General features: G+C 40.3%; 1 protein-coding gene across 1 annotated transcript in view; it reads right to left on the bottom strand.

Annotated features, from left to right (window-relative positions):
• LOC136877047 (transmembrane channel-like protein 7) overlaps window positions 1-19,394 on the bottom strand; it is a 69,638-nt gene that overhangs the window by 42,109 nt on the left and 8,135 nt on the right. The gene's annotated exons all lie outside the window — the stretch shown is intronic.

Genomic DNA, 19,394 nt, shown 5'->3' on the forward strand with positions numbered 1-19,394 from the left:
TATAGACAGAGGGAGCAAAGGGATAACATGAGATTCATGAGTTAGAATATAACATATTTCGCAAAAGAACACTATTAATACGCAGCTCAAGATAGAACATTATGATCTGTCTTATTATCGTTCCCTCAATCCTGGAGATCATGATCTCTGAGAACATTTCTTAGTGTAAGTTCCCATCATTTGCAGGCCCATATGAATTTTGTGAGGAATCTAATGGTTCAATATTTTGTGCAGTCTATCCAACATAAACGTAAATTACATAACTGAAAATCGAAGGAAAAGTAACCAACCCATTCGAAAAGCTCATTGGACCATCCCAAAATAATAATAATAATAATAATAATAATAATAATAATAATAATTATTATTATTATTATTATTATTATTATTATTAATACCATAAACTGCAGTTACATGGTGACAGCTTTAGTGATTTCTTCAATATAATCAGAAAATATCATTATACATTAATGATTTTCCTATATTATTGTCCTCCTCTGCGAACCATGTGACCTTGCCGCGGTGGGGAGGCTTGCGTGTCCCAATGATGCAGATAGCCGAGCTGCAGGTGCAACCATATCGGATGGGTATCTGTTGAGAGACCAGACTAACGAATGGTTCATCAAAAGGGGGGTAGCAGCCTTTCGGTAGTTGCAAGGACGGCAGTCTAGATGATTGACTGATACGGCCTTGTAATAATACTCAACATGGCTTAGCTGTGTTGATACTACTACATGGCTGAAAGCAACGGGAAACTACAGCCGTAACTACCTCCCGAGGACATGCAGCTCTCTCTGTATGAATGATGTACTGATGATGGATTCCTTCCGGGTAAAATATTCCGGAGGTAAACTAGTCCCCCATTCGGATCTCTGGGTGGGGACTACACGAGAGGGGGCGATCATCAGAAAGATGGATACTGACATTCTGCGAGTCGGAGCGTGGAATGTTAGAAGTTTGAATCGTTGTGGTAGGTTAGAGAATCTGAAAAGGGAGATGGATAGGCTAAAGTTAGATATAGTTGGTGTAAGTGAAGTACGTTGGCAGGAAGAACAAGATTTTTGGTCAAGCGACTACCGAATTATCAACACAAAATCAAACAGGGGAAATGCAGGAGTTGGTTTAATAATGAATAAGAAAATAGGGCAGCGGGTAAGCTACTATGACCAGCATAGTGAAAGAATTATTGTCGTCGAGATAGACACCAAACCAATGCCCACCACAACAGTGCAGGTCTATGCCTACTAGTTCAGCGGATGATGATGAAATCGAAAGAATATATGAGGAGATAGAAGATTTAATACAATATGTAAAAGGTGATGAGAATCTAATTGTGGTGGGAGACTGGAATGCAGTGGTAGGCCAAGGAAGAGAAGGTAGTACAGTAGGAGAATTTGGATTGGGACAAAGGAACAAAAGAGGAAGTCGGCTGGTTGAATTCTGCACTGATCATAATTTAGTCCTTGCCAATACTTGGTTCAAACACCACAAATGACGAGACCTGGAGACACTGGACGGTATCAAATAGACTTCATTATGATTAGGCAGAGATTCAGAAACCAGGTGTTGGATTGCAAAACTTTCCCAGGAGCAGACGTGGACTCTGACCACAACTTGGTCATGAAATGTCATCTGAAGTTGAAGAAACTGAAGAAACTGAAGAAATGTTAGGAAGGAAAAAAAGATCAGCTAAGAATCAGTGGATAACTCAGGAGATACTAGACCTGATTGATGAACGATGAAAATACAAGAATGCTAGAAATGAAGAGGGCAGAAAAGAATACAGGCGATTAAAGAATCAAGTGGATAGAAAGTGCAAGGTAGCAAAGGAAGAATGGCTGAAGGAGAAGTGCAAGGATGTCGAAGGCTGTATGGTCCTGGGAAAGGTAGATGCTGCATAGAGGAAAATCAAGGAAACCTCTGGAGAAAGGAAATCTAGGTGTATGAATATTAAGAGCTCAGATGGAAAGCCACTTCTAGGGAAAGAAGAAAAAGAAGAAGATGGCATGAGCATATCCAACAGTTGTATCAAGGTAAAGATGCAGATAATTTGTTTCTGGAACATGAAGAGGCTGTTGATGCTGATGAAATGGAAGACCCAATTTTGAGGTCAGAGATTGACAGAGCTGTGAGTGACCTAAATAGGAACAAGGCGCCTGGAATTGATGACATTCCCTCTGAATTACTGACTGCCTTAGGAGAAACCAGCATGGCAAGGTTATTTAATTTAGTGTGCAAGATGTATGAGACAGGAGAAGTCCCATCTGATTTTCGGCAGAATGTTGTTATACCTATTCCCAAGAAAGCCGATGCTGACAGGTGTGAAAACTACCGCACCATTAGTTTAGTATCTCATGCCTGCAAAATTTTAACACGTATTATTTACAGAAGAATGGAAAAACAAGTGGAAGCTGAGTTGGGAGAAGATCAATTTGGCTTCAGAAGAAATGTAGGAACACGTGAAGCAATCCTGACTTTACGTCTGATCTTTGAGGATCGAATCAAGAAGGACAAGCCCATGTACATGGCATTCGTAGATCTAGAAAAGGCATTCAATAATGTTGATTGGACCAAGCTATTTATGATTCTGAAGATGATAGGGATCAGATACCGAGAACGAAGAATTATCTACAATCTGTATAAAAATCAGTCTGCAGTGATAAGAATCGAGGGCTTTGAAAACGAAGAAGCAATCCAGAAAGGAGTGAGGCAAGGCTGCAGTTTGTCCCCTCTCCTTTTCAATGTTTACATAGAACAGGCAGTAAAGGAAATCAAAGAGAAATTTGGAAAGGGAATCACAGTCCAAGCAGAGGAAATTAAAACCTTGAGATTTGCCGATGATATTGTTATTTTATCTGAGACTGCAGAAGATCTCGAGAAGTTGCTGAATGGTATGGATGAAGTCTTGGGTAAGGAGTACAAGATGAAAATAAATAAGTCCAAAACAAAAGTAATGGAGTGCAGTCGAACAAAGGCGGGTGATATAGGAAATATTAGAAGGAAATGAAGTCTTAAAGGTAGTAGATGAATATTGTTACTTGGGTAGTAAAATAATTAACGATGGCAGAAGTAAGGAGGACATAAAATGCAGACTAGCACAAGCAAGGAAGAGCTTTAAGAAAAGAAATTTGCTCACTTCAAACATTGATATCGGAATTAGAAAGATGTTTTTGAAGACTTTCGTGTGGAGCGTGGCATTGTATGGAAGTGAAACATGGACGATAACTTGCTCAGAAAGAAAGAGAATAGAAGCTTTTGAAATGTAGTGTTACAGAAGAATGCTGAAGGTGAGATGGATAGATCGAATCACGAATGAAGAGATACTGAATCGAATTGGTGAGAGGAGATCGATTTGGCTAAATTTGACGAGAAGAAGAGATAGAATGATAGTGTCCCCGTTAAAATTGGCGATATTATGAATATTGTCAACAAGTGGAAAGTGAAAATTTTATTGTCTGCTTGGAACCACAGCATATCATTTGGGGAGTAGTGGCGAGCTAAGAACGAGTTTTTTTCGTCGTTCAGAGGGGTGACACACCGGCCAAGACTGTGCCAAGGTCAGAGCAAGCCACGTGACCACCGCACGCGCGCAACTCAGTCTGTTTCTGGAATAGTCTGCGCCAATTAAATGAGACCATCAGCCAATTACCGTTCTCGTTGAAGATCACACCTCCCAGGCTGATAATATAAAAAGGCCTTGTTTCGAGTAAATCGCTCTCTTGAAACTCTTACTCTGAAGTTCTGAAGCTCTTACTCTGAATATCATTCGTCGTGCTGTGCTGCACCACGGTATCGGACCACGTGGAGAAGTAATTTCAGTTCAAGTCGACGCCGTTCTGCTAGAATTTAGAGAAACCATTAGTGTATTCCTATGGAATAAAAACGCTTTAAACACCAAGTTAAGTGTGACTGTGTAGACGAGCTAACTATATTCGACGTGCGCTTGTGGAATATACTTAATTTTGTCATCTCAGTTACAGCTTGTGACCGGCGTTCTACCGAAGTCGTCTTGGAAGTTGAACACCTCAAGATGGATAATTCCGCAACCACCGACATCATAATTTCATCGAGGGACACCTGCTACGGAGCCTCCATGGAGCTGTAAAAATGTGAGGCGTGTCTGGTAATTGGAAGGAGACTGACCGGAGGAAAATGCTGAAATAATTGACTGTCGACAGGAATCGAACTCCATCAAAACTTGAGTACCTTTTTAATTTAATTTATCTGTCTTACCTTTTGTACAACTAGAGGTCTTTCTTCTTTAAGTCGTAGATCTATTAGTTTGTTGTAGTTAGAAATATTTCATTTTTCCACTTCTTAAGGTGTCGTGGTAGACTAGGTACGTGTGAATGAAATTTTTGAATCTATTAGAGTAGACATGTAGGTTGTCTTTGAATGATTTCCCATGCTTAGGAGCTTTATACTTAATAATCACTGACCACGCGATAAATCTACTTTCCTTGTAATGTTGGAAGTTACTGGACTGAAATTTGCGTGTACATTTTGAGTGAATAGGGTCGAACCTAGTGTCTTTTAAGATCACTTGTTGTATTTATGATGAAGTCATCTAATTTTACGATATTCCACGAGGATCAGTAGATGTAATAATCACTTAAATAATAATAATATTGACTAAGGATCGGGTAAAGCAGAATTAAACGCTCGTGAGCCATAAAATTACTGTAGAGTCCTTATATGTGAGATTGAATGTGCTCTGTTCACGAAGAGTCTGGAATATGACCAATCCTGAGGGATACTTGTTGTATAATTGTGCAATTGATGATTTAATGGTGATATTTGACTTATTCTTGTGTATTGGGAACGCAAGATAGATTATAATTATTGGAGCACGTGTTGCGAGTGTATTTCACAAGTAGGGAATAAAAATAATACGATTAAGGCTCACGCTCGCGATAGTTTCAACCTGTAGCCCAAACGATGGTAGTGCTTATGGATTTTACTAGAATCTTCCATTAAAATTTCATGAGTTAGATGAACTTACGTTGATATGTGAAATGTGTTTCTACCAAGTGATACCCATGACTTCGATCACTACCCACTATAAATGAAGGATAATTTCAGTACACAGATTATTTTTACTAGATATTACGCGACCTGACCAACTCTAAAAATCATGAATAAACTTGCCAAAACAGGATTCGATGTAAATAATGTACATAAAAGACGTGTTTCCTAGTGTGAATGTGTGTGTGTATGCAAATATGTATATTTCTCTTGTATCATGTTGGTCCCATTTAATTTGATCTGGTCGTGCAGCTGCTGCGACGCAGATTACACTCATCGTTGTGTGTTGCCTTAAGAAGTAATTTTCATGCCCTTAAGGGAAAGTTTGGTTAACTTAAGTCGAGGAAGACTAGAAAAGGGATTTATTTTCTTCATTATCGAGATTTAAAAGGAAAGATCATCTCGTTATTTTATGAAGGCACTCGATTTGTAAATACAATTTATTTAACTAGCTCACACGTTGGTAATGTAAATTTCTGACTCATTTATAGTTGAACTTTGAGATATTTTAAGATTAATTTGAATAGAAATGAAATACAAAGATCAGAAGTGTAGTTCGTTAGCCGCATGATTACTTGGAGTTATGGTGAAACCAAGTCATTAATAATTAATTGAAAATAATTATTCTGAAATGCTAATGACAATCATTAGGTAAATGATGCAGTGGAAATTTAATGAGAACACGATCGTGTGACAATGAAACATAGGTTAATTAAATGATGAGAAATTAATAATAATAATAATAATAATAATAATAATAATAATAATCAGAATAATAATTAATTAATTTTGAAAATTTTGAAATCAATTTTCATTTTCTACTAAAGTTCATGTTGGTGTCATTGACTAATGTTAAATGTTGTAAATGATAAATTCAGTTGAGTACATCTTAAAACCACGTGTTGAGACTACTTTGAGTTGGTAAAGCTTTGAACACATTTATTGTAAAACACTCGTTAGCAAGACAGCTGTTTATGATTTTATGAACTTCTATGTTAACTTATTTAATTCTTTCAATCAAATATTTTGATTCGGAAAGGCAAGAGGCCTAATTTTTCTTTGGTTTTCATTACAGCACAGTAAGGCTGGAGATTAAGAGCACGTGTTACCATAAATGAAGAAATGCAATATTATGGAAGTTCTATTTTACAAAACATATCAGCAAGAGTATTTTATTTGTTGTTTGCTTATGTGAATAAATGTCAGAGTGTTGTTTTAACATTTCTTTTTATCCTGCTTGGTCATCAATCCTTAACATCCCTTAAATGCCTCTAGAAAGTGATAGCCAACGATCGAACGGTCCACCTTGGGATCTCTCGCTCGATGGCTGGGCTTAGCTCGGGAAAAATGGGGGCAATAGGACACATCTTAAGACACCCAGGACTAGTTCAGTTGGTTTTTGAAGGAAGTGTAGGTGGTAAGAACAATAGGGGTAGAAAAAGGTATGAATATGACAAGCAGATTAGAGCAGATGTAGGATGCAATAGTTACATAGAAATGAAAAGGTTAGCACAGGATAGGGTGGCATGGAGAGCTTCATCAAACCAGTCTATGGACTGATGACTCAAACAACAACAACAACAACAACATATTATTGTATGCGTCCACTTTTTGGTTATGCTTTGAAACAATTTTTAGACGTATATTTGCATTTAATCACTCAATATTTCAAGAAAAATTTGTCACAATGTTACCCCATTACTTTGTGACACCATCATTTTACCATTGCGTTTCAACGTTTGGTCAAGAAGTCATAAAGTTACCCCCATTAAGTGGTTGCTGAAGACTTCGGCTAAATATAAAAAGAGAATTTCTTTCACAACCATGATAATACAACACACAGTGTGTTTTTTAAACCCTCAGATATAAATAGTTGAAACCCTTTCTTGTCTATACAACAGTTGAAATATTTGCATCATTCAAAAGAGAATAATTTACAAACTGCTTACTTTGTGCTGTGATTTGCTAGTTCTGGAAAGTCATAGATTTCAAGTTTTCCACTTTGTGTGGTTGGATTAATTTGATGCCATATTTTGTCATCTGCGTACTAGATTTCCTCCTTCATATCCAGCCATTTCTCAATGCTCTCCATTGCACTGACAACTGCACGCCACTTGTATACTATTTTTACGATTCTGGATAGTACTTGCCTTCGAATACTATGATTACATGTGTTCCAACAGTCTTATCTTCAGATTGGAGGTATGATTTTCACGACTAGAAAGTTCTTCAGAGTCAGTATTAGATTCTTCTTCATGCACTGAATTGTCTTTTGATTCAGTACAGATATCATCGTCATTTTTATGTGAAACCTCAGTTCAGGTGTCTTTACGGTTCTTTGAGCATCAATTCTTGTTGGTGCCAATATATAGCTAGGAATTCCATCTGCAATGTCGACATCTGAAGCTGCCATACCTCTTCCAGGTGGCACATCTATACGTCTCTCCTTTCTTCGACCTTTAGTTGTTACCTCACCTATTTTGTGATTCAGGTGCACAGTGAAGCTTACTTACAGCTTATTTCACAGCATCACCTTCTAGATCCATTCCCCTATAACACAGGTGCTTCAGCACTTCTTCCCGGTTCAGAGGGCAAAATACCATATTTCCTGAATCCATAATGTACATTATTCGGACGAATTTTATCTATTTCTCAATTAGATCTTAACAAGGAATGGACATTCTTGTTTCAATATAGTGAAACATTATTTTCTGACTGCAGATTATTTAAATACAGGGAATTTTACAACACGGGGGTTACTTTATGTGAGAGCTATTGTTGTCATGAAGTTATCCCTCGTTCTCGTTTTGATATTATTTTAACATAAATAACAGAAAGAAGGCTCAAAGTGACATGAGAATTATGCATGTTTATCAGGAAGCAGGAAATTAAGATTTCCACTAAACTTGACGTGTGTACCTCGTTAACGTTTCATGCCGTCAACAAAAGTTTCCCGCTATCCACATAACAACGCTCGCAGTACAATACAGCAAAACGCTCTCTTTCACCAACAATTCAACACTTAAGAAGTTGTAATTGTATGCACAGGCAGCAGCGTTATTGAGGAGTGAAAACATGTGCCGTTCATTGTTAGACTATCGCTGCACACCTGTTACAAAGTAACCTATTCAGTCACAAAGTAATCCCAGTTTACGGTAATAATAATAATAATAATAATAATAATAATAATAATAATAATAATAATTGTACCGGGCGGTACACCTCCACGCCGCTTATTTAAAATTTGCGCCAGTTGAAACTCCTCTGCTGGAGGAAGTCTGAACTTTATCTACAGTATTAATTTTCTACTTTCTCAGAAGATGTCACTACCTGGAAATTTTGGAGTTTTTGAACTGTGTCATTTTCGACGTATTTTTGTTTTGCTTGTAGTAAGAAGTGTGAACTTTCTCTTCTAGAGGACACTACTGAAGATCAACAATAGTGCACCCTAGTGCGGAGTGAAAGAACTGTTTTTTGTTGGAGAAAATTTAATTTCAAAAGTTTGTTCTTTGCTAAATTTCTTTCAGTCATTGTTTAAGTTGGCAATATTAACCCTTTCTTTCCCCTTGTTTTGAATTTAGCCAATCCCGAATTTCTTAAATTAATTTTCCACCAATGATGTGTTTCTTCTTCATCTTGTGTAGGGGTTTTCTTTAACCACCAATAAAAGATTGTGGGCGGGTGTTTTCCTTCCTAAAACGCCTCGAACTTTCCGCGAGAGTATATAAACTGCTGATTTTAGGGTCTCTGCGCCACTTCTGTTCCATCTTTTCGTGTGTAAAGTACATAGCAGGGGGCAGGAAGCGCCTCTTTCTTCGGCGGCAGTCAACAACCAGGTAATGGCCGATTAATTACTTCTTTTCTTGCTTGCTCAGCAGTTTAACTCTCGGGGCGGGTCCGAAGTTTTTCCATTATGTAACCTTCCTTAAAATGTAAAGAAACTTGTATCTATTCTATCTTTTAAACTACTTATTGGGATAGAGAGTGCTTAACCCTCTCGAGCTCCCACTCATATTGTTTTGAGGTGAACTTATTTTCTCAACCTATTCTTCCTTAACATTATGTAAATTTGTTTCTTTCTAAAGTCACCTCTTTAGTATGGGATTAGCCCTTGCATTTGTGGCCTAGAGCCAGATTAGGTTTTAAAAGCAAATGTATTAGGAGTGCAGTTCGCCTCCTCTCAACTTGGTATTTTAGAGGTCATGTAATTATCCTTTTTTAGCTTAATAGACCTCAGTAGGTTGGGTATTTTACCCCTATGCTTACGTCCTTAGAGGACAGCTTGAAAGTAGAGTTAGGTGTGGCCTTGTGATAGGCTCAAAACTTTGAGAGCGGATCGCTCTTTTGCAATTTGTTTCTGCGTGTCTCTAGGAGGTATTACTGTGTAATTCGGAGCAAGTGCTCCTGGGCATGATTGGGGTTTTCTGCCCTTTTGCTAAACATTATCTACATGTAAATTCGGGCTAACTGCTCGAGAATTGGAAGTTCGGGGCCCGAAGCCGAAAACTTGTAAATACTATTGTTGCTCTTTGTTGCCTTGCTACTCTGTACCTGCCATTCTTGTTATTTCTGAGTTTGAAAAGAAAATATAACCTTATTAAATTTTAAATTAATTTTACTTTCGTAGCTTGAGACCTGTTCACCACCCCGCACCTTCTTTCACCTCTAACTATCACAAAAATACGGTAACAAGTGGTAGCAGAGCGTGGTTGAATGGGTCTCAATTTAGCCCCTTTTGACGGCTAAACATTGTTTTGTTCCGAACTCTAACCATTTTCTCAGTTGCTGGAATTTTTTGAGTTTTTCAAAATTGTTCCGTCATCATGCCCGGCCCTCGCGATGTTCTCCATCTTAACTATTTGCGCAAAGAGGAGTTGATCTATGAGTTAACTATCAGAAATGTGCAATCTGGAGGCAAGGTTGCAGTAGACACAAATAAGCTTAGAGAGTCCCTTGATTTGCCCATTTCCATCCCCACCTTGGGAGAGAAAGAAATTGACGACTCTCTTTCCACGATCGTCGAGAATATTACTGGGCTAGCATCTGTAGTTAGTTTTTTTGATGAAAATGATCCTTCTCCTAATCAAATTAAGCGTGTGCAAGCCAGGCTGTTTCATTTTTCAAATAGAGTTAACGATCTGTTGTCTCTAAAGTTGAATGACGTTCAGAAGAAGGAAGCTAGTACGCTGCTTGAAAATATTTCTGAATTATCTAGCAAGGTCACTCAATTGTTAACTGGGGAGGTTCCTCCCAAAAGCGATCTACCCACCACAGTGAATGTAGGTAGCGAGGAAGAGCCTCCTAAGGGAGAAGTAAATAGGAAAACCATCGCTGCTCAAACAACCTCTGCCCCATTGGACGAGTCTGAACGCCGTAACTCATTAAATAATGTACGTTCTGAATTAAGTTCCTTGCCACTGAAACCTTTACCTACTATGTCACCCGGGTTCAGCAGTTTGCCTCATCCATTGGCAATGTTGCTCAGAGGTATCTCTAAGTTTTCTGTTAATACCACCAGTGAAGTAATTTCCTTTTTAAGATTTTTAGTTGAATTTCAGGATCATGCCCTTGTGTTTTCTCTTTCTCCATGTCAAATTTTGCAAATTATCTATCCCTATGCAATTGGCATTCTCTCTGACAAAATAGTAAGAGCCATTGCCGAGCAATCATCTATTGAGGATTTCCACGCCCACTTGCTAGCTAACTTCATCCCGGCTAGGGCCAGGTCCTCCCTTATTCAGAAGTACTATTATCGTGTACAGCGTTTGGATGAAAACTTGGCAGACTTCATCCAAGATATTAAATTCTATACTAGGGTGTTTGCTCTTCATTTTCCTGAAGATCAGATTGTACAGGCTATTGTAGAAGGAATTTCACCATCCTATAGGTCATATTTGTGTTTCGCGGCGTGCCCGCAAACCTTCTCGGAACTTGAAGCATTGGCCGTTTCAGCGGAAGGGGTTAGATACGCCGATTCCTTGCGTGTCGCGAAAGAACCCCCTCCTTCTTTTGGTAATCCTCGGCCTCCACCTCGCCGATCAGTCACTCCTCATAAATGTTACGCTTGCGGGTCGCCTGACCATCTGCGGAACAAGTGTCCATTGATCAAATCTAGTAGGGCAAATAATGGAGCTGGTTCATCACAAGGCTGTTTTAAATGTGGGGCTTTCTCACATATCGCCAAGAATTGCCAGCACCCCCTCCTGCTCAACTTCTGGTGTAAATTCCACCAATGCCAATAATAAAAAATGACTAGTGGCTTCGGCTGAGTCGACTAATCCTTCTTCCCGAGGCTCAGCCCCTGGTAAACAGGTCGAAAATTCAGAGAACGATCAGTCTTCAAATTCATCTTTTGAATGCCCTAAAGAGTGTCTTAGGATTGCGGCGGATACCCACGCACCGGTCCCCTTTCTTAAAATTGAGGTAAATAACGAACCTATAACAGCTCTATTAGATTCAGGCAGTGTTTGTTCTATTATTTCGGCCGAATGGTATGCAAAATTGAAATCTGTTTGTAAACTACTTGACTATGACTCATCTCCTGTTCAATATGTTTCGGCTAATTCATCCCCATTAGAAATTCTAGGTTCTTTACAGGTCAAAATTCGTATTTTTAAATTTACATGGAAAATCAAATTGTTTGTGGCCAAGCACTTGTCTTGCCCCATTATATTGGGAGCTGACTTCATTTCCTACACTGGTCTTGTGCTCGATCTCCAGAGTAGGTCGTGCTCTTTCAAATTTGCGTTTAATTGTAAAATCCCATTATTGAAATGTAATTCTGTATCATGTTCATCTATTTCGCCTACCCAGGATGAGATGTTGTTAGACATTAGACATCTACCTGAGGAGCAGGCTGATAGTATTCGTAAGTTGTGTCAGTCATTTCCAGAGGTGTTCTCTGATACTCTTGGTGTTACTGACCTTATCGAATACAAAATTGAGGTCACGGATTCGATTCCTGTCCGTTTTCCACCTTATAGGCTATCTCCACCTAAAATGAAGGCTCTGAAAGAAATCATCGATCAGATGTTGAAGGATGGTATTATTAGGCCCTCTAAGTCGGCGTATTCGTCGCCTATTTTTCTAGTCCCGAAACCCCAGGGGGGCTTCAGGCCTGTCATTGATTATAGGGCTCTCAATCGGAAGGTGGTGTTACAATCTGTGCCCCTTCCCGACCTTCATTCTTGTTTTTCATGGTTCCGTAAGGCCAAGTTCTTCACCATCTTGGACTTGAATCAGGCCTACAATCAAATTCCCCTTGCCGAAGAGTCTAAACATCTTACAGCGTTTGCCACGGACTGGAATTTATACGAATACAACCGCGTGCCTTTCGGGCTCCCCACGGGAGCAGCTGTACTCACTAGGCTGCTAGATAGGGTCTTCTCCGACATCAAATTTGAGTACTTGTACCACTACTTGGATGATGTCGTCGTAATTTCAGAGACTTTTGAAGAACATCTAGATCATCTGCGAGAAGTTCTCGATCGCCTTCGTAAAGCTGGGCTAACTGTCAAGTTGTCCAAGGTTGCCTTTGCTAAGCCCTCTATGTCATTCCTAGGGCATATTGTGTCACCTGATGGTGTAGCAGTCGATCATTCGAGAACACAGGCCATCCGTGATTTTAAACCACCTAAGGACATCAAAGGTATCGCCAGGTTCATTGGAATGGTGAATTTCTTCAGGAAGTTCATTCCTAACTTTGCTAATAGAGCGGCGCCCTTGAACCTTCTTCGTAGGAAAGGCATCAAATTCGAGTGGGGACCTTCTCAACAAGCCGCTTTTGAAGATCTTAAATTAGCTCTCTGTAATGCCCCTGTCCTTGCTATGCCTGATTTCTCAAAGAAATTCATTGTCCAAACCGACGCGTCGTCGTCAGCAGTAGCTGCAGTCCTTCTTCAAGAGACTGAACTAGGGAGGCGACCCATCGCCTATGCATCTAGGACCTTGTCGGCTCAAGAAGCCAAGTATTCTATCTATGAGCTCGAAGGTTTGGCAGTCTTATTTGCCTTAGAAAAGTTCCGTCTCTATCTGGAACATGTCAAATTCGACCTGGAGACAGATAATCAAGCCTTAAGCTGGGTCTTAGGTAGGCCGCGTCGTACTGGCCGTATAGCCCGTTGGGGCATCCGTATTTCTGCCTTCCAATTCGATGTCAGGCATATCCGAGGCACCAAAAATGTTGTTGCTGATGGACTCAGCCGTATGTTTTCCAACGACGTCGAGACCCAAGAACCGGTCGACAGTTCATCACCTATAATACCAATATAATGGTCCGTTATCATCACCTTCCGAGTCCATACTATCTGATGTTAATGCCATCTTAACAGATGCTCCCATGCTCTTTAGGGATATCGAGAAATACCAACGTGAAGATCCGACGCTGGCTCCGATAATGGAAACCCTTTCTTCTGGGGAACATGTGGTCCCTTATGTTCTGAGGAATGGTGTTTTATGTTGCCCATCGAGGCATGATAAGATGATGAAGGTTGTCGTTCCAGCTGTTCTTGTGCCTATGATCTTCAAATACTACCATGAGACCCCATTAGGGGGGCATCTTGGAATCTTTAAAACTCGTGAAAAGATTCGTGAAAGGTTCATCTGGAAGGGTATGGACGGTGAAATCCGTGAACTTGTAAAAGCTTGTAAATCTTGTTTGCTCAGTAAACCCACCATGTCCACCAAGGTAGGCCTTTTGTCTTCACATCAAGCGTCGCGCCCCATGGAACGCCTGTATATTGATTATGTAGGACCCTTCCCCCAGTCTAAGGGAAATGCTAAGAAGTTTATCTTTGTATGCGTAGATGGCTTTACTAGATTTTCCTGGTTATTTCCGACTAAGCTGGCTACCGCTCAGTCCACCATTACTTGCCTAAATTCTATTTTTGCTTCTTTTGGTCCGTGCCAATATATTGTGTCTGATAATGCTAAGGCGTTCACATCAAATCTTTTTCGTAAATTCTGTTTTGACTTGTTCATCTCTCATGTAACTACTTCTGCTTATTACCCTCAACCATCTCTGGCTGAACGGGTTAATCGTAATCTCAGGTCCGCGCTTATTGCCTATCATCATGAAGATCATTCCAGGTGGGACACGTCCCTGCATTGGTTAGCTTTTGCTTTGAATTCGGCGGTTCATGAATCTCACAAGTTTACTCCAGCTTCTTTGATGTTCAAGTTCGTTCCCAACACGCCGCTCTCTAACCTCTGGTCTCTGAGTGACATTCTACCCGAGACAATAGATCCGGATAATATTAAAGATCTTTGGAAGAAGGCTAAAGCCAATCTTAAAGTCTCTCATGAAAAGGTTAGGGAAAGATATGATCGTGGACGGAGACCCACCCATTTGAAGGTAGGTGACCAGGTGATGGTCAAGAATTTTGTTCCCGCGGGCAAGCTTGCCCCCAGATTTCATGGGCCGTGTATCATTCTAGATTTCCTTACGCCGGTCACATTACTATTAAGCAATCCAGCCACCGAGAGGATATTTAGGGTTCACCTGTCACAGGTGAAACCGGTGTAATTTCTGGGTTAACTTGCTTCATATAATCGTGAAAGGAATATGAAGGTTATATTTTTTTTGAGTTTTCACTTTTAAGGCATTCTGCCCCTTCTATAATATTTTGTTCCATATGTAAGTTTTTGTAAACCTTCCCCGCACGGTTAAACTGCCATCCTATCCTTGCCACGGCCATTACCACGCTCCCGTCTCCTGCTCCACTACACACAGTGGCTCGCATCTGAAATGAATTTCTGCACGCCGCTGGCCCCTCAACCTCTCCACAAAGCCTGTGCCCTCAAAAAAATGATGATGGTCCAACAATTCTGCCGCCTAGCTTTAATGTTTCAGTGCCCCCGCAGCCGCGCGGCGCCGTGCTGCGACTGGGATAGAGGAAGGGCCCCCTCTTCCCCAGCGAGGACGACATGTGCACAGCGAGCCGGAGCCCTCCTCCCGGCCAAGGCTGATGTGCGGCGCACGACCTGCTACTGGCCCGCAGCCTGTATATGTTCACCGCGGGCGCGGCGTGCTTCAACACCTCTACTCCTCTCATAGTGCGGGCGAGCGGTATCTCAGGGTACTTGAGGGGTCCGAGCGGCCTCCTCTGGACACAAGGTGCAGCGGCCGGTCTGGCCATCCAATTTAATTAACTACATGGACAATTACTATCAGCAATTACTACACCTGAGAATTCAACAACAATATCTGGTGGACTTAGAAAATTTTTCCTCAACTTTAAAACTAAAGTTTTCCTTCTCAATTCAACCTTCTACAAACATTAAGACAGTACTTCCGCTGTGACTACAAGAATTTTTGAAACTGAATCAAACTAAATTTCAGCCATTTCGATAAATGCTTCTGCAATCAATCTTCATATCCACATCATAACTTGGACCTTGTTTTCAAACAAATTTCATGTGTCACCCCTGGAGGAACCTTTGGGGGGGGGAGGTCTGTACCGGGCGGTACACCTCCACGCCGCTTATTTAAAATTTGCGCCAGTTGAAACTCCTCTGCTGGAGGAAGTCTGAACTTTATCTACAGTATTAATTTTCTACTTTCTCAGAAGATGTCACTACCTGGAATTTTGGAGTTTTTGAACTGTGTCATTTTCGACGTATTTTTGTTTTGCTTGTAGTAAGAAGTGTGAACTTTCTCTTCTAGAGGACACTACTGAAGATCAACAATAGTGCACCCTAGTGCGGAGTGAAAGAACTGTTTTTTGTTGGAGAAAATTTAATTTCAAAAATTTGTTCTTTGCTAAATTTCTTTCAGTCATTGTTTAAGTTGGCAATATTAACCCTTTCTTTCCCCTTGTTTTGAATTTAGCCAATCCCGAATTTCTTAAATTAATTTTCCACCAATGATGTGTTTCTTCTTCATCTTGTGTAGGGGTTTTCTTTAACCACCAATAAAAGATTGTGGGCGGGTGTTTTCCTTCCTAAAACGCCTCGAACTTTCCGCGAGAGTATATAAACTGCTGATTTTAGGGTCTCTGCGCCACTTCTGTTCCATCTTTTCGTGTGTAAAGTACATAGCAGGGGGCGGGAAGCGCCTCTTTCTTCGGCGGCAGTCAACAACCAGGTAATGGCCGATTAATTACTTCTTTTCTTGCTTGCTCAGCAGTTTAACTCTCGGGGCGGGTCCAAAGTTTTTCCATTATGTAACCATCCTTAAAATGTAAAGAAACTTGTATCTATTCTATCTTTTAAACTACATATTGGGATAGAGAGTGCTTAACCCTCTCGAGCTCCCACTCATATTGTTTTGAGGTGAACTTATTTTCTCAACCTATTCTTCCTTAACATTATGTAAATTTGTTTCTTTCTAAAGTCACCTCTTTAGTATGGGATTAGCCCTTGCATTTGTGGCCTAGAGCCAGATTAGGTTTTAAAAGCAAATGTATTAGGAGTGCAGTTCGCCTCCTCTCAACTTGGTATTTTAGAGGTCATGTAATTATCCTTTTTTCGCTTAATAGACCTCAGTAGGTTGGGTATTTTACCCCTATGCTTACGTCCTTAGAGGACAGCTTGAAAGTAGAGTTAGGTGTGGCCTTGTGATAGGCTCAAAACTTTGAGAGCGGATCGCTCTTTTGCAATTTGTTTCTGCGTGCCTCTAGGAGGTATTACTGTGTAATTCGGAGCAAGTGCTCCTGGGCATGATTGGGGTTTTCTGCCCCTTTGCTAAACATTATCTACATGTAAATTCGGGCTAACTGCTCGAGAATTGGAAGTTCGGGGCCCGAAGCCGAAAACTTGTAAATACTATTGTTGCTCTTTGTTGCCTTGCTACTCTGTACCTGCCATTCTTGTTATTTCTGAGTTTGAAAAGAAAATATAACCTTATTAAATTTTAAATTAATTTTACTTTCGTAGCTTGAGACCTGTTCACCACCCCGCACCTTCTTTCACCTCTAACTACCACAAAAATACGGTAACAATAATAATAATAATAATAATGGTAATACTGAAGGAAGCACTAAAAATAGATATAAAACACAGTGTGTCATTGATGTACACAAGGAGAGGGGTGCAACGTGGTGAAAGTAGGTCAACAGACTGCAGCCATTTCGGATCCACGCCAATGACAGAGCAACGGTTTCCAAAAACCTTGCACTAAATGCTGGAGTAGTGACAAAGGAGGTCATCATTACGATAAGTTCCAGATTTCAAGTTCCTAAGTATTAAAACAGAAATAAAAAATATTCTAAATATTTGAGTGTGACTTGATAGAATACAATGATGTTCCTTCAGGAACGAGCTACTGTCACTCACATGGGACACAGGCCCAGTGCATCTGAGTCAATGACTAATTATGAAAGCTTCTATACTATTAATACTTGCTTTCCCTAAAACTGCAAGATAGGTGATATGATCCTTCCAAATGAAGTTCAAAACAGAGCGGTTTCTGTTGGTGAAAGCGCTCGTGCTTGTTTATGCCATGGGGGTAAAAGGTCCAGGCTTCACATCCATTAAGTAGTGTTGAAATTATTTAAGGTTGGTAGTAAGAGTCCTCCATCAAAACGGTAGTGAACTCTATGCCTGGGTTGTTTGCAGATGTTATTTTACAAAGCATGGGCATCAAGTAAAGAACAAAAAGTGTTGGGGGAAGTACACAACCCTGCTTCAAACCATGTGTGAACAGAAAATCTTCAGTAAAATTTACCCAGACATGTAATCATGAAGTGCTTGGACTAAACTGGCAAATCATTCTGGACAGCTAAAGCACAGAATCAAAGGCCTTTCTCCAGATACCATGAACAAGAGTTTTGTTGCTCCCTACATTTTTCTTGAAGTTGTCTAACACAGATCAAATCAAATGTGCCTCTAGAAGCTCATAAACTACACTGGGATCCCCAAGAGAATCCTCTCAGGAATAACATGGAGGTGGCTAAGCAGAATTCTTGCTAGGACTTTTCCTACTTATTGATAGCAAGGATATACTGCAATAGTTTCCACATGCACCACAGTCACCTTTCTGGAAAACAGTAATGGTAGTTGCATTTTTATATCACCAGGTACTTTTTGGGCTTCCCATATTAAGAGAGGAAGCGTCAAAAATCTTGTCTTTAGAGGTAAGCCTCCATTCTGGATCAGTTTCAAAGTGATGTCTGATCCATATACCTTACTGAGTTCTGGCTTATTTAGTACCTCATTGAATTCCGAGTCTGTTCTTGGCACTGCCATCCATGGCTGTTGGAATTGTTGTGGAATGACAATGACTATACTACTTCTAACAGGGAGGTTTTTTTTTTTCTAGTGGCTTTATGTCACACTGACACAGATAGGTCTTATGGCGATGATGGGATAGGAAGGAGTTAGAAAGTCCTTAACTGCAGAGGTTCAGTTCCAAATAGTGTAAACGTGTCCCTTCCAGCACTTCACGAAATCCTTGCTGTAAGCGAGGACTGTAGCATTGTCGGCAGATTTCAAGGTTCCTGTCAAAGAGAGAGAGTACATATAGTTTGTTTATTCCCGTGTAGAAGTTTTGCTGGCCTTGGCCATCAGACAACCTCTGAAGTTCATATATTTTTTCCTTTTTTTTTTTTCTTGCCACTAAAGTTCATTTCTCTTATGCACATGAGATACTACCATTTGAGGTCTTGAAAATGAGCCTTCTTCATGCTAAATGGTAGATTTTGAAGAAGGAACAGATGAGCTTCCCGTTGGCACTGATGAGGCTCAAAATTTCTTCATTCTTATCCTTAAAACTGTCTTGATTCTTCACTTTCTCAAAGCCAATAATTTCTTATGTTGACTCAGCGATGATCTTACGAAGCACTGATCATTCTTTTATGTTAGTTGAGTTATTTGCAAGCCTGTCAAAGATTCTGTTTTGAAAGTCTGCAGCAATACATTCACTGAAGAGAAACATTAAACTTTCATTCGGACAGATATAAGCAATACACAAGTGGCTTTCTGCACGATCTGCAATAAATCTGAAGTGTATGGAAACAGCACGTCAAGATTGCAGGTAGTAGAATTTGCTTTATGCCACACCAACACAGAGAGGTTTTATGGCAACGATGGGATAGGAAATGGCTAGGAGTGGGAACGAAGCGGCCCAGGCCTTAATTAAGGTACAGCCCCAGCATTTGCCTTGTTTGAAAATAGGGAACCATGGAAAACGGTCTTCCGGGCTGCCAACAGTGGGCTCACAGCTGCCTGCCCCTAGCTGCATGGCCAAACAAACTTGCAGGTGTAATGGAGGAAAACCACATTCAGAAAGTAGCCTGCCAACATGACTTGTCCTGTTGCCAGCCCAACTCCATTAACAAAAACACTACTTAGCTTATGAAGAATTGACAGCCATGTGATTCATATTCCCTGCTCACGTAAACCAACTCAGAAAAGGCAATCTTAATGAAATC

This window comes from Anabrus simplex, chromosome 7, assembly GCF_040414725.1.
Source record: "Anabrus simplex isolate iqAnaSimp1 chromosome 7, ASM4041472v1, whole genome shotgun sequence".
NCBI classification, from domain to species: domain Eukaryota; kingdom Metazoa; phylum Arthropoda; class Insecta; order Orthoptera; family Tettigoniidae; genus Anabrus; species Anabrus simplex.